We start from the raw sequence: 14,684 nt of genomic DNA, 5'->3' as shown, positions 1-14,684 counted from the left end.
GCAGTAAGTTCCTTGGCTGCCAAAAGACCAGATGCTACTCATTCACCATGACGCTTTCTTCCTAATTTCCCTTTACAGATTCAGCAGCTGCCTCAATGATCAGGGCAAATGAATTGGTCACAGCCCCTCCTCCCCAGCACACACACTTTTGTTACTACTCTCTCATATATTAGTGATTTAAAGTATGTTTAAACAAAATTGTGGGACATGTTTTCACCAGAGAAACAAATGTGACTGGTTAGATAGTATCATTGTGATATCATCATAATGCAGTGTCATCATAATTTCATAATGCAATGATCCCCAATTGGCAGGGATTGCATAGGAAGTTTTAAAAAACATTAACAAAACAGTTACCATAGGTGATGGGTACCATATGAATACTCTAAAATAGGTGAGGAAGTAGGGCCTAGGGAACATTTGGCCAGTAAAGACATGTTTTATATCACTGCTCTCATGTTGTTTTTGAATTTTCAGCACAACTCTACCGATGGCACATCTCTTTCTTTTCTGCTTGGAGTGACTTTCCCCTTCTTGACTATATGTTTACATTCTCTGCATCCCAAAAGTTCAGCTGAAAAGTTCAGAAAAGCACCTTTTTCATTGCACATAGAGGAATTTTACCTGGAGCTCCTACTGTGAACAAAATTACTAGGACCGCCTGGCTTTAGCCAATTTCTTTCACAGGGGGTGTCCAGAATAGAGAGCTGTTGTAGTAGGTCAAAGGCACTACTCCCAATTCTCTGAGATGCTGGTGCTAAATGTGGTGGATGTTGCCCATCCAGAGATGGCTTGGGGGAAGAAGATGGCAGGGTTCTTAATGTCCTCCAGTGGTGCGACCCTGACTCCTGTGGTGTTTCCAAACTCATTTCGAATGCTCTCCAGCCACCTGGGAGTAAAACATGAGCCTACAATTTAAGAATTCTTGCTTAAAACAAATGCTTCTGAGTCACTGGGTTGCAAGAGGTTTGGAAGAAGGCCTCATTTGTATGCCCAACAGCTTCTGAATCAAGAAGGAAAAAAACAGCTTTCTCTGGGCTCCCCTACATTACTTTTGACATGGTTTTGCTCCTCTTAGGGCAAAACTCACTTTCAATGCCTAATTAAGAGTCTTAGAATGCATCCAGGCAGGGCACAAAATGCGCACCTTCCTGGATATTCATGGGTGGCATCTAGATGTCACCCCACAAAATCGCAAATGCTTTCACCACAAAGCAGGAAAATCCTGTTTTGTAGCGAATTCATTTGTTAGTGGGTTTATTCGGCACCTTCTGGGAAGGTGCAGGGCAAACTCACTATGGCTGCTGTCTGAACTGGCCAATCAGAAGTCCTGGGACTTCTGAAGGGGGCGTCCACAAAGGCTTCTCACATTTTCCAGGCTGAATCAGACCCGGGAAATGCAAGAGGGCTCTAACCCAAAACCCCACCAAAAATCCTTTTTAAATAAAATAACTTACCTGGCCTCCATTAGCAGGGTGCCAGAGCTCTCCTGGCGTGTCATTCTTATGCACCAGGAGAGCTCCAGCATCATACTAATGGAGGCCGGGTAAGTTCTTTTATTTTAAAAGGGTTTTTTTGGTGGGTTGGAGAGGGGTGGGGACTATCTCCCTGTTGTCCCAGTAGGTCGAATACTGCTGTTTTATCTACAGCAATTGCTGTGTTTTATTGTTTTTACCAGGGAGTACTGAGAATTTATGATGTTGTATTGACTGTCTATTGTCTATGTTTTCTTTTGCACTTGTTGTATTTTGTATTTTGTGTCACACCTTGAGTGTTTTGTAAGCCGCCCCGAGTCCCTCTGGGAGATGGTGGCAGGATATAAATAAAAATTATTATTATTATTATTATTATTATTACTACCGGGAGGACATGTAGACAACGCCTATGGAAAGTGTGGGCTTTTTTGGTGGTGTGCGGACTACAGTCTGCTACAGTAAAGCTGAAGCAGACTTTACTGCTGTCTGGAACCACCGTTACATCTTGGCCAGAAACTGATTTTTAGTTCCTAGGGCAAACCCTTTGTGTTTCATGTGGTAGTTGCATTGATCCAGATTATGCCCAAGTACTACCATGGGCCCTTCCACACAGTCATATAACCCAGAATATCAAGGCAGAAAATCCACAATATCTGTTCACACTGCCATTTAATCCAGCTCAATATGGATTTTATACAGCTGTTTGGAAAGGACGAATGTACCATTCAAAATAATACGAGTATATATTTCATGGAGCCCCGGTGGCAAAGTGCGTTAAAGCACTGAGCTGCTGAACTTGCAGACCGAAAGGTCCCAGGTTCAAATCCCGGGAGCGGCTTGAGCGCCCGCTGTTAGCTCCAGCTCCTGCCAACTTAGCAGTTTGAAAACATGCAAATGTGAGTAGATCAATAGGTACCGCTCCGGCAGGAAGGTAACGGCGCTCCATGCAGTCATGCCGGCCACATGACCTTCTCTGGTTGATGGCTGAGTATCTCACACAATGAGCAGAATCTATATGGACTAAAGCCACTCTTCTCCTGCTCCTCAAGCTGTACCAGATAACCTTATGAACAAACTGGAGAGAGACTTACCTTTGCTTTCACCCAGGTTTTAGGTATATTCTAACAGCTAGAACAAATGTGGCATCCTTCTGACTGATATAAAGAAGAAAGTTTCACCTGGCTTTGCAAGCTGTTGTCATCATGCTTTAATTAACTTCATTCTTTTGCAAAACTGTTTGGAGCAAGGCATGGTTTGCTGAGGTGGTCTTATGGTTTGAAGGGAAACGTTTTTTCTCTATGAATTGTTAACCTTTTTTTTCTCCTTTGTATTATAATATTATACTACAAAAGTGCCACTATAGTAAAATCACCTCCAAAGCACATTATGTGAACTCAGGCATTGGAGGAAAATGTATACAGAAACGAGGACAATAGATGTAGGGAAGGATATGCAAGGATGTGATCTTGCGCTTTGGAAACAAACATTGCATTTTAGCACTACCTCCAAGAGAAAATCTAAAAAAAATATGGAAGTACTGAGAAAGAAAGAGGAATAGACCAAGACAAGGATTGCAACACAGGTAGAAACACATACCAGGAATTTGAAGGTGTTTGACACATTCACATCAAACTACATGACCAGTGTCATAAGCAAGGTGCTCACAAAGGAACCAAAATGTGTCTCCTTTCAAGAAGGAACAGCTCCAGAAACATTCAAGTGGATAAATGTGGGAAAATCCTCTTGAAATAATCAGTTTTCTTTAGGGATATTTAGTCCTTGCCAATTTGTATTCTGTTCCATTTGTCTAGCTTTCTTTATTCAGAAATTACAAAGAGAAAGCACAGAGGTGCAAGCTCATTTAAATCAGTAGGTGATTTGATCCCCAGGTATTTACCAATTATTTTCTTCTATGATATATTACAAAGCCAATCAATTAATATATTTTATTGTGCTCTACATCCAACAGTATGGTATTCCATGTCGTTCTTAGATTTTGATTCATCGTTTTGATAGTGAAATACCATCTTATACTTTGTATTTCCTTTCAGGTTTTACTGTTTTAAGAGACTTGTGCTTGAGAGGCCAATGTAGGGCTCAGAAAAGTCCTGACTTAAATCTCATCTTTGCCATGACCCTAGTAAGTGACCTTAAACAAGCCATTCTCTTTCCTCTTATGCCTCTATAATGTAGATAATGTAATATGGGGTTGTTGTAAGGGCTGCAACAGGGTTATGAGCACAAAGACTGTGAGTTTGTCCCAGGCACCACAGGATGGAAGGAGAGGACTGCCTACTTAAAGTAGGACAGGTGGCTGCAGAAGTCTCCATCTGAGCAGGGATGGAAAACTCTACCTTAATGCCTACTTTGTTCTCTTACTCCTCTGACACAAAAAACAGCAAAGAGGGGAAAGTGCCAGGGACATTACTATTAGTAACCTTTTTACCTGTTAGTTTCTTTGGAGATAGATTTGTGTGGCATTCAGAAAGGGGTGGGGGCAAAAACAACTAGCCCCAGTATCCCAAACCTTTCACCCTACCCAGCCTATGTCCAGCAAGTCTTAGGAAGTACTGTGTTTCCCTCAAAATAAGACATACCCATAAAATAAACCATAGCAGGATTTCTAAGCATTTGTGCAATATAAGCCATACCCCAAAAATAAGACATAGTAATAGGCGTGCCCCCCTTTTTTTCTTTAAGGACCCCTACTCGCCTCCTTTGGAAGTTCTAAATTTCTTTTTACAGTTTTGAAGTATAAGGTTCAGAGTGAGGCCTACTAGGGTGCTTTGGGGCATATGGTTCTCTCCTTCCTGGGCACCTCCTCTCTCTCCAGCCTAACTCACCTTTTCTCAGGCCCAGCCGGGGCCACCTCCTTCTCCTCCTCTGCTTACTTAGGACCAAACAGAGTGCTCAGTGAGTACACGCTAGGCTGCCTCCTCTTCCTCCTCTCACCTCCGGCTTCCTTAGGCCACTCTCAGTTCTCGTAGCCTCCTCCGGCCAGGCCCAGCCATATCCAGCGAGGTCACCTCCTCCTCCTCCGCTTCCTTACACCCAACCAGAATGCTCAGCAAGCATGAGATTTAGGCCGCCTCCGGCTTCCTTAGGCCCAAACAGGACCCACCAAAGCACTCGGTGCATGTGCCCCCACGCACACTGCCACCACCACTCCTGGCTCACATTGCCTTCTCTGGCCAGGCCCAGCTGAGGTCCAGTGAGGCTGATATCTCTCCCCCAGCACCAACCAGCAATAGTTCTAGAAGAAGAAAACTTATAACTATATTCGTATAAATGTAGATTGTTGATGAAAGGAGCCCCGGTGGCAAGGTGTGTTAAAGCACTGAGCTGGAGACCAAAAGGTCCCAGGTTCAGACCCTGGAAGCGGCATGATCGGCCGCTGTTAGCTCCAGCTCCTGCCAACCTAGCAGTTCGAAAACATGCCAATGTGAGTAGATCAATAGGTACCATTCCAGCGGGAAGGTAAAGGCGCTCCATGCAGTCATGCTGGCCACATGACCCTGGAGGTGTCTATGGACAACACCGGCTCTTCGGCTTAGAAATGGAGATGAGCACCAACCCCCAGAGTCAGACATGACTGGACTTCAGGGGAACGTCAGGGGAAACCTTTACCTTTACCTTAGATTGTTGTACCATACTTAAGAAAAAATAAGACATCCCCTGAAAATAAGTCATAGTGTGTCTTCTTGAAAAAAAATAAATATAAGACAGTGTTTTATTTTCGGGGAAACACAATAGTTATGTCCCCATGGTTGACTCTCTCTTTCCCATAGCTCTGTTCCTGCATATAATATTTGCAAATGTCTGACCATTTCCTGGCAAAATGATCTGCATACCTTATTAAGGTCTATTATTTTTCAAATGGCTTTCTCAGCTTAACCCTTCTTGATTTAATTCTTCTTCCTGAACTTTGCTGCCGAAGAGGTAATGCATTATGACTAACAGGATGGAGCAAATTTGGTTTCCAGTGTAATTGCATGATTTTCACTCCATTTGATGTAGTTTTAGTTAGAACTAACATTTCTAGTCTTTCTCCTTCTCCACATTGTGAAGATTGGTATTTCTTTTCTCCTAGTTTGGTACTCTAAGCCACTCTAAAGAATTTTGTACAGTTTCTGAAGCCTCCTTCTTGCATAGCCATTCTATACTTTGTGATGAGTGGACAGGATTACAGAAATTCTGATTATGACATCATCACCAGGCATAAAATGATTACCACAACACTGAGACCTCTGGACAATTCTGGTGGATCTTGGTGCTGATATCTTTATTTTGTGTCCAACTACAAGGACCAAGCCAGATGCCTCTCAAATCCTACCTGTTCTCCATGAGTTACAGAACAACCATGTGGGCAGTTGGGGCTCCAAAAGCTGTAATATAAATCCAGAGGGGTAATGTATGACCCAGCCTAGCATTGGTTCACATGCAGAAATACTACACTGAGTCACATAGGATGGCAACCTCAGATTACTTTAAAATTCAAATTCTTTCTATGATGTTAATGAGGAAATCTGTAGAGTTTTGAGTAAGTTTCTTTAAATTAAAAAAATTCCAACACTATTTTTATCCACTTCCACATTAAAATGAGTTTCTTCTATTCTTATAACCTTCTTTGGCTATTGTTCCTGAAATCCTTAGTACAATGGTTCTCAACCTGGGGTCCCCAGATGTTTTTGGCCTATAGCTCCCAGAAATCCCAGCCAGTTTACCAGCTGGTAGGATTTCTGGGAGTTGAAGACCAAAAACATCTGGGGACCCCAGGTTGAGAATCATTGCTCTAGTGACCATGGCCCTAAACTGAAGACAGAATTTCTATTGCATCAGGCATCAAACAACACTGATGAATTCCTATACCTGTGAAGAATACAGAAAATATATTCAGCTGTCAATAGCTCTTGCCAGGGTGCAAGGAAAAGTACTTCTTTCTGCCATGCGTAGGCGATGTAGTAAGGAAAACTAGGAAGATTTTGGGAGGCCAATGCTAACTGAACCAACAGAAATTTTGTAGACTCATCAAGTCAATATGGTGCTATCACTTTTGAAAGATTTCTTGTTTTGGCAACAGGAAGAAGTGATTGTCTCTCATTATACTAATGATGGCTCATGGACTGGTGCCAATCCAAGAGCTATCAGTTGCTGGTCACCTGGAAAGTTTCCAGGAAAGAAAGAAATTAAAGTACACTGGAAGGGGAAATACTAGTCCTGTACATCAAATAGCTTGAGATGCAATAATCTACAACAACTGCCTGAAACTCTCTGAAAAGATATTATGTTCAACTGGGTGAACACATAACATATGAGTTTTAGTGCTACTGTTTTATATAAAAAATGCAGACTTCCCCTCTCACTTGAACATTTTGCCAGGATTATTTGGTGGAACTAAATGGCTTCTAAAAGTGTCTTTTAAAAATATGCCTCAAAAATTCAGGAAACATTAATTTTCTGGTGGCGTCTAGCTTTGTCCTTTGTTGCATTTATTTTTACCAAGATTTGTGCTCTCATCTGAAACTGTGCTTTAGTGCTCCCATCTCCACCAGACCCTCCTCTCTAGGGAGATCTAGGAAGCCAAAGAAGCAGAACCTAGCTGTGCGGAGTATCCTCTAATGAGATAGTGTGTCAGTCTGTGGTTAATGGCTGCCTGTGCTGGTCATTTGTGCAGAGTGATTGCTGTTGTTTTCCCTGCAAGCCAGAGGAAACCATTCCAGGAAAGCACTCTGGCTGCTGAGGCTGCTGACAGTAGACATCTCAGTGTCCGGCAACAAAGCTCTTTAGTTCTGGGGGAGATATTTTATCCACAGCATATATTCTGCCTTCGCAGGGGCTGAGTTCTCCAAGGGAGGCCATGTTGAGCTTTCTTGTAGGGGGTATAAGCAGTTCCTAGTGGAAGATTAACCCTGATAAATCAGGTATACTCTTACATTGTGCTTTGTCATGTTATACGCATGATTTTGAAAGAAAATCACTTTGAGGTAGTCAGAGCCGGCCCTAGGTATTTTTCAAGTGTAGGTGAACAGAATTTTGGCGCCCCCCCCCCAAAAACCAATCACTGAAAAATAAAAGCATTGGATAAGCGAAAATGTTTGATAATAAGGAGGGATTAAGGAAAAGCCTATTAAACATCAAATTACATTAAGATTTTACAAATTAAGCACTAAAACATCATGTTTTACAACAAATCAACAGAAAAAGCAGTTCAATACCATGCGGAGGCAGGCCGCAGGAGACAGGAGTTGCCTCGATGGCACCCCCAACAAGATGGCGCCACAGGCAACTGCCTAGTTGGCCTGGTGGTTGAACCGCCTCTGGAGGTAGTATCTCACTGCAAATGAACTGCATTTGCTATAATCAGCCACTGTTTTCTGGAAATCTGATTGCTTCCTGTTAAAATCTTGCAGAAAGAGCTAGTTTGGATTCAAATATCTCTAAAATTCAGAACCAGATGAAAGGGATTTGGACAGAGTTGTTTGTAGGGTTATTGTATGCTTCCACTAGATGTCTGCTGCAATCGTGTCAGACAGATGCTGGGATCTGACACAATAGTCAACTGCAAACAGGCGGTTTTTGAGAAAAATATTCTCGCATGCCAATGGTCTCTCAATTGGCATATTTTAGAACAGTGGTTCTCAACCTGTGGGTTCCCAGATGCTTTGGCCTCCAACTCCCAGAAATCCTAACAGCTGGTAAATTGGCTAGGATTTCTGGGAGTTGTAGGCCAAAATACCTGGGGACCCACAGGTTGAGAACCACTGGGTTAAAAGCTTTCAATATCTGGGGCTGCTTTTCCACCACACTCTTTCTTGGTCCACTCACATACCTTCTATTTTTGTGAAAGCCCAAGTAAGCAGAACAACCATATTACATTTTAGCACTTGGCCCATCCAGGCTGTGGCGGGAGTCCTTCTAGGCCGCGGCGAAGGGCCAGCCAGCCCTGGCTGGACCTTCGCCGTGGCCTGGAAGGACTTTGCCGCTGTGGCCTGGCCGGCTGGGCTGGCTGGGCCAGGCCGCGTGCCCTGGCCCCGCCTCCCATGCCATGCACCCTGGCCCTGCCTCCCGCACTGCGCGAGAGGAGGGGCCAAGGTGCGTGGTGCGGTAGGCGGGGCCAGGGCGTGCCCCTGCCTCCCATGCCGCTGGCCCCGCCTCCCACGCCCTGGCCCAGCCAGCCTTGCCCAGCCAGCCTGGTCCAGCCAGGCTGTGGCAGGAAAGTCCTTCCAGGCCATGGCGAAGGCCCCTTTTAGCCCACCAACTTTTAAAACATTTGGGTCTTCCCCAGAGTATTATTATTATTATTATTAACACCCATTGGCACACATCAGCTGTCATGGGGAAGTACTCCTCTCTCAGACTCAGCTTAGGGTCGCAGAGTAACTATTGTATGAATATTATTATTAAGACCCATTGGTACATATCCAATGTAATGGGGAGGTGAGGCACTCCTCCTCCAGACTCAGCTTAGGGTCCCGGAGTAACTATAGTTATTTATATGAATGGCCATCCAGGAGGAGGAAGTAGAAGACAAGCAGCAGGGGCAGCGCAGCACCCAAGCGAGGCTTGCATGCTGCCCCCGCCACTGTTGCTGGTGATCCTCCTCCTCCTCCTCCTCCTCCTTGCCAGACTGACCATCCAGGAAGAGGACAAGTGGCAGGGGCAGCACAGCCCACAAGCAAGGTTTGCATTTGGTACACATCAGCTGAAATGGGAAAGCAGCCTTCTGTCAGGACTTGCTTATTGTTACAGGGCAAAACGAAAGAAAAATGAAAGCAAGCACGATGACTGTGCGGCTTTTATTTTCATGTCACCTCTCGTTTCCTACGAAAATGCTGTCATTCGTTTTGTGTAGACGAACAGTCGAAACGAAACGATAGCAAGAAGGAAACGAAGGAAAAATTCCGCGAACATCTCTACTACTCAGAAATTGATCTGTCAATGAGTGTGTTCAAAATGTAGTTGTATGAGGGCCAAAACAAGCTTGCATGAATTTGACACGTTCCCCTTCTTCAACTAACCTCCCAAAGGTACTAACAGTTTCAAGATTGGATGGAGTATTTTTGGTAGACTATTACTGAGGAGACAGAATAGCGTAGTGATTGGAGTACTGGATGAGGACTCTGAGGCCCCTTTTACACTGCTATATAATCCAGATTATCAAAGAAGATAATCCTCATTATCTGCTTTGAACTAAATTATATGAGTCTGCACCGCCATATAATCCAGTTCAAAGCAGATAAACTGGATTTTATATGGCAGTGTAGACGGGGCCTGGGAGAACAGGGACAGTTTCAAATGCAACAAATGATAGTTTATTCCATACTATGCACCAATCACAAACTTTTAACCCTAATGTTATTGCAGTTCCTCATTTGCACCTACCAAAAACTGTACATGAATGCACTTTTGAAGCAATGAGACTGCAGACTCTAAAACTGCCCAAATTGCCCCTGCTCTTTATGTTCTCAAATGTGTGTACCTATTCTATGTAATGTCCATGCTGATACCTGGAAAGCATGCTGGATTTAGGAACCAGTCTCCACTCTGCCCAGAGCTAGATAAATTTATTTCTGTTCCTGCCTTCAACTCCTCTGTGCTTCATTGGACCAATTGGGAGTACTGTCAACCAGAGGACCCATGTTTTTGGACAACAATATTAAGAATGTTTCTTATTAAATGATCCTGAAAAAACATAGGAATCTGAGGTTAATTTTTTTTCAAAACAGAAAAAAATGCAGGCAGAACAAATACGCCCTTTGTGCAACATTAAAGTGGATTTTAAGGATTTGTGTATGAGATTTTCTTTAATTTATTCATAATTGAATTGGAGATTGTGACAAAGCAGAGAAAATGAAATGTGCCTGTAGCAGGCAAGGTTTTGCACTTCATACAAGATAAAAGTAATGCTAGCTGGATAAATTAATCTACAAGTACATCTACAATGTCATTATATTGTTCCTTATGGAACCAATACATCATCTGCTTCTTGGGAAACAAAATCTTACACTTACCACACATTATCACATAATGTTGAAACCGTGCAAACAGTGTCCTTGATGACTGCTTGAACTGAGCTATAATAAATGATGTAGCTATCAAAGGCTTAAAGGTGAAACATTTTACTTATACATTGGAGATGTTTGCAGATGATTTAGTAATATGTTTGGACAATCTAATGGATAGTACTGATTTTATTTTTTAAAAGAGACTGAAAGAATTTGAGGATTTGACAGACATTAAGATAAATAAAGACAAAATTCTATTATGTTGACCAAGAATATGATGAACAAAGAAAAGAAAATTCTCTTAGCAAAATATGGTGTTTTTATTGTCAGAAAGACAAAATACTTAGGAGTAAATATATCAAATAAAATCTCAGAGCTTTATAAGAACAATGATATTAAAATATGAAATGACTTTAAACAAGATTTAAAGAGATAGCCTCAATTAAAATTAGCACCCTTAGGTAAATTCTCTGTGAGAAAAATGAATATACAGTAGAATCTCACTTATCTAACATAAACGGGCCAGCAGAATGTTGGATAAGCAAATATGTTGGATAATAAGGAGGCATTAAGGAAAAGCGTATTAAACATCATATTAGGTTATGATTTTACAAATTAAGCATCAAAACATCATGTTATACAACAAATTTGACAGAAAAAGTAGTTCAATACAAAATAATGCTATGTAGTAATTACTATATTTACCTATTTAGCACCAAAATATCACGATTTATTGAAAACATCGACTACAAAAATGCGTTGGATAATCCAGAACATTGGATAAGCGAGTGTTGGATAAGTGAGACTCTACTGTACTACCAAAGATTTCATCTCATTGAACAAGTCAGGTGTTTGGAAGAGTAGGTTTACCATACAGCTCAGGCATACTCCGTTTTGAAATTAAATGGATAATTTTCTTACCTCCACTAGCAAACTATCAATTTGATTCAGAAGTTCTCAGTTGATTTGCCATCACATTGTAGAGAGTTGTTCCTGCCCACTGTCCCTCCTCCGTTTTATTTATGAAAAGAAACACCTCCTTTCCTGGACTATGATTTTTGTTCCTGGGTTATAAATATCATTTCCTAATTGGTTCTATCATAAACACATGGGAAAACTTTATTAAATTGCAAAAACTTTGTCTTTGCAGGAGGGACATCCTGCTCTCTCTCTCTCTCTCTCTCTCTCTCTCCTTTCCTGTGTTGGAAGAAGGAAGGAAGGAGGGAAAGAAGGGGAGGAGGAGGAGGAGGTAATACATGGCACACACACAACACAGAGAAGGAAGGAAGGAAGGCAGGAAGGCCCCCAGAAAGTGCACGAGACAGAAAAGAACACAGCATAGTACTGATCTTCCCTCCTCCATGAGCAAAAGTTAATGGTGGACCTTTTTTTCAAAGGGGCATTTCGGTTTCTCCCACAAATTGCACAATCTTATCATTTTAAAGCTGAGAACGACGAATACCATCACATGACAGAAATGGCAATTTTGCCCATCTCTATGAATAATTTGCAAAGAAGTCACTTGCCAACCAACTTAGAAAGCATCTGAAAAGACAATCCTTTGTAACCCTTTTTAAACGCCAAGATATATTTATCCTACACCTGAAGCCTATGTCATGTGATGAACACAGTAGGTTGCTATTTCTTAAGCAGGTGGCTCAGTAGTATTAATTGAATGTGATGAAGTGGGAAGGATAGTTTTTTCAGATGATACCAGTTTTGTTTAAAGATGTTCCATTTAAACAATGGCAAAAACATATCAGCATTCATTTGGCAGGAAAATAAACTAATGGTAAGATTTAAGATACTATTAGACACAAAGCAAAGAGATGGTTTGGGACTACCAAATTTGAAAATATATTATGTATCTTGTTGTTTAAGGGCTTTTCTACACCATAAACTAAATTCAGAGCCAGTCCAGTGGAGTTATTTTCATGCTCCACCCCAAACCATATTAATGGTGATGCAGAGTCCAGATTGTTTTCCAGTGAGGCTGAAGCTGGGAAATTACCCTTATGAGGTCTGTGTTCTGTTGTCACAGTAGCCAGCCACAGATCCCAGGAGATAGCAGTACAGGCGCCCTTACAATCTGGGGAGCTCTGGGACTTGCAGCCACAACAACAAAAGACAGCACAGGTAAGTCCCACCAGCTTTTCCCTACACTGTGAAGTGCGGGGGAAAGGGGATAGTGACACTGGCCCATGTGGACAGTGGGCCAATTCAAATTAGATCTAGTCCAGCTCTCCACATATAGTGTGGAACTGCTAGAGTTTCAGGGGAGACTCCAGCAAATTTCCTCACTTCTGTTAATATGGGGGTGAAGCCAGGTTTACCTGTTTATCCTGCATTATGGGCCAGAAGTTCCTGGACATCATATAAATATCCAAAAGTGACTTCTGGCCAATGTAGACAAGCTTTCAGTTGTCTTAGGGCTCTTCCAGACAGGCCCAAAACGCGGAACCTGTCTTGGTTTTATCTGAGGCATCAAAAACACAGCTCAGGTAAAACTGAATTAATCCCCAAAAAACTGGGATTGTCCCAGTTTGCTCTGAATTAATAAACACATGGAAAGATCTGGATTTCAAGTCAAGAGTTGTGTGAGGGTATGGGGATAAAATCTTGGGAAGAACTGGGTTAAAATAACCTAGTTCCTCTTGAGATTTCTGCTAGTGTAGAAGTGCCCTTAAATATTAGATTACTTTAAAAACCAATTGGAAGGGCTCAATTTGAAGTTTGGATGGCATGGATTTTTAAGGGATCAAAAAGTGAGAGCCAATTTGGGGTTTTAATAACCATTACGAAAGATCATTATTAAAAGTTAAGAATACACATAAAGTGAGATTTTACTCATAAAGTATTTTTTATGGATTTCACCAAATGGAGCACTGCTTGGAAGAGAAACCTTCCTAAGAAGTAAATGGATACAGTATAAAGATATACTTTCGCAAGTAGTCTGGGAAAACCTAGTTTACTCTGCATTAATTCGCTTTTACCTGAAGTGCCATTTGGACGCCTCATGTAAAAAGTGAGACAAGTCTCACATTTTGGGCCTGTCTGAAAGAGCTCTGGGAATAGTAATAGCTGAAAGGTTTGAAATTTACCTTAAATGATAACTTAAAATAATGTTTTAATAAGATGATGTACAGGTGTTATCTGATTCCAGAAAAATTATCAAATATGTATAAGAATGTTGATAATAATTATTGGAAATGTAAACAAAAACCAGCATCATTTTACCACGTATGATGGATGTGTAAGAAAGTGCAGAGATATCAGACTCAAATCCACATGATGATAGTAAAATATCAGATGGTTCTGTTGGAAAGGTTAGATGAGTAATTGGCGAGGAAATTCTTCAATATATGTTTGCAACTGCAGGAATTATATATGCCCAGAAGTGGAAGAATAGGAATCACTACCAAAGGAAGATTGGTTGGAGATATTATGCAAAATAACTGAAATGAACAAACATATTAATTAAGGAGAAATCCTCAAATAGTTATAAGGAAGACGGGAATTTGTTTATCAATTCTATGAAACATAAATTGGGAAATATATCAATTTTTGTATTGAATAGGAGGGTTAAGTAATAAGTAGTGTATTAGAACTGCATCTATGAGAGGTTTCATTATTTGAGTTAGCAACAGCCAACTTTATGGGAAAGTGCAGTGTTGTGTTTGGTATATATTGTGGATTTTTCAAGTTTTTATATCCCTTAAATGTTGTTTTATATATTCAAACTGCCATATGTATGTTTAAATAATAATATTTTTAAAAAGAAAGAAAGCTTGGACTGAGCAGATTGTTTCTGCAAAAGGGTAAAGAGCCATGAATATATTTAGATTATACCCAAACACATGCAGCTTCATTTAGTTTCTAGGCACAATTCATGGTTCCACTTCTAGGCAGGACTGAAATAAATCTGCTCCCAAATATTTTCTGCCAAATTCTCCACCACACATTTAGATGTTGAATTTGTTCCAGATATTGTCTAAACCAGTTGTCCCCAACCAGGTGTACTCCAGATATGTTGGACTACAATATAAAACTCCCACACACCTGACGTGTACCAAGCTGGGGAAAGCTCCTCTAAAATTTCCTATCTGCATCAAAACATTGTGATCGCATTCTCTGCTGTTTTCTGCTGCCAAGTTGACTTCAGCTTGTTCTGCCCTTTGACAGAGAGATCGCAGGCTGTGGCTTC

Source organism: Anolis carolinensis, chromosome 4, assembly GCF_035594765.1.
Source record: "Anolis carolinensis isolate JA03-04 chromosome 4, rAnoCar3.1.pri, whole genome shotgun sequence".
Lineage (NCBI taxonomy): Eukaryota > Metazoa > Chordata > Lepidosauria > Squamata > Dactyloidae > Anolis > Anolis carolinensis.
Note: the sequence above shows the minus strand (reverse complement) of the source record.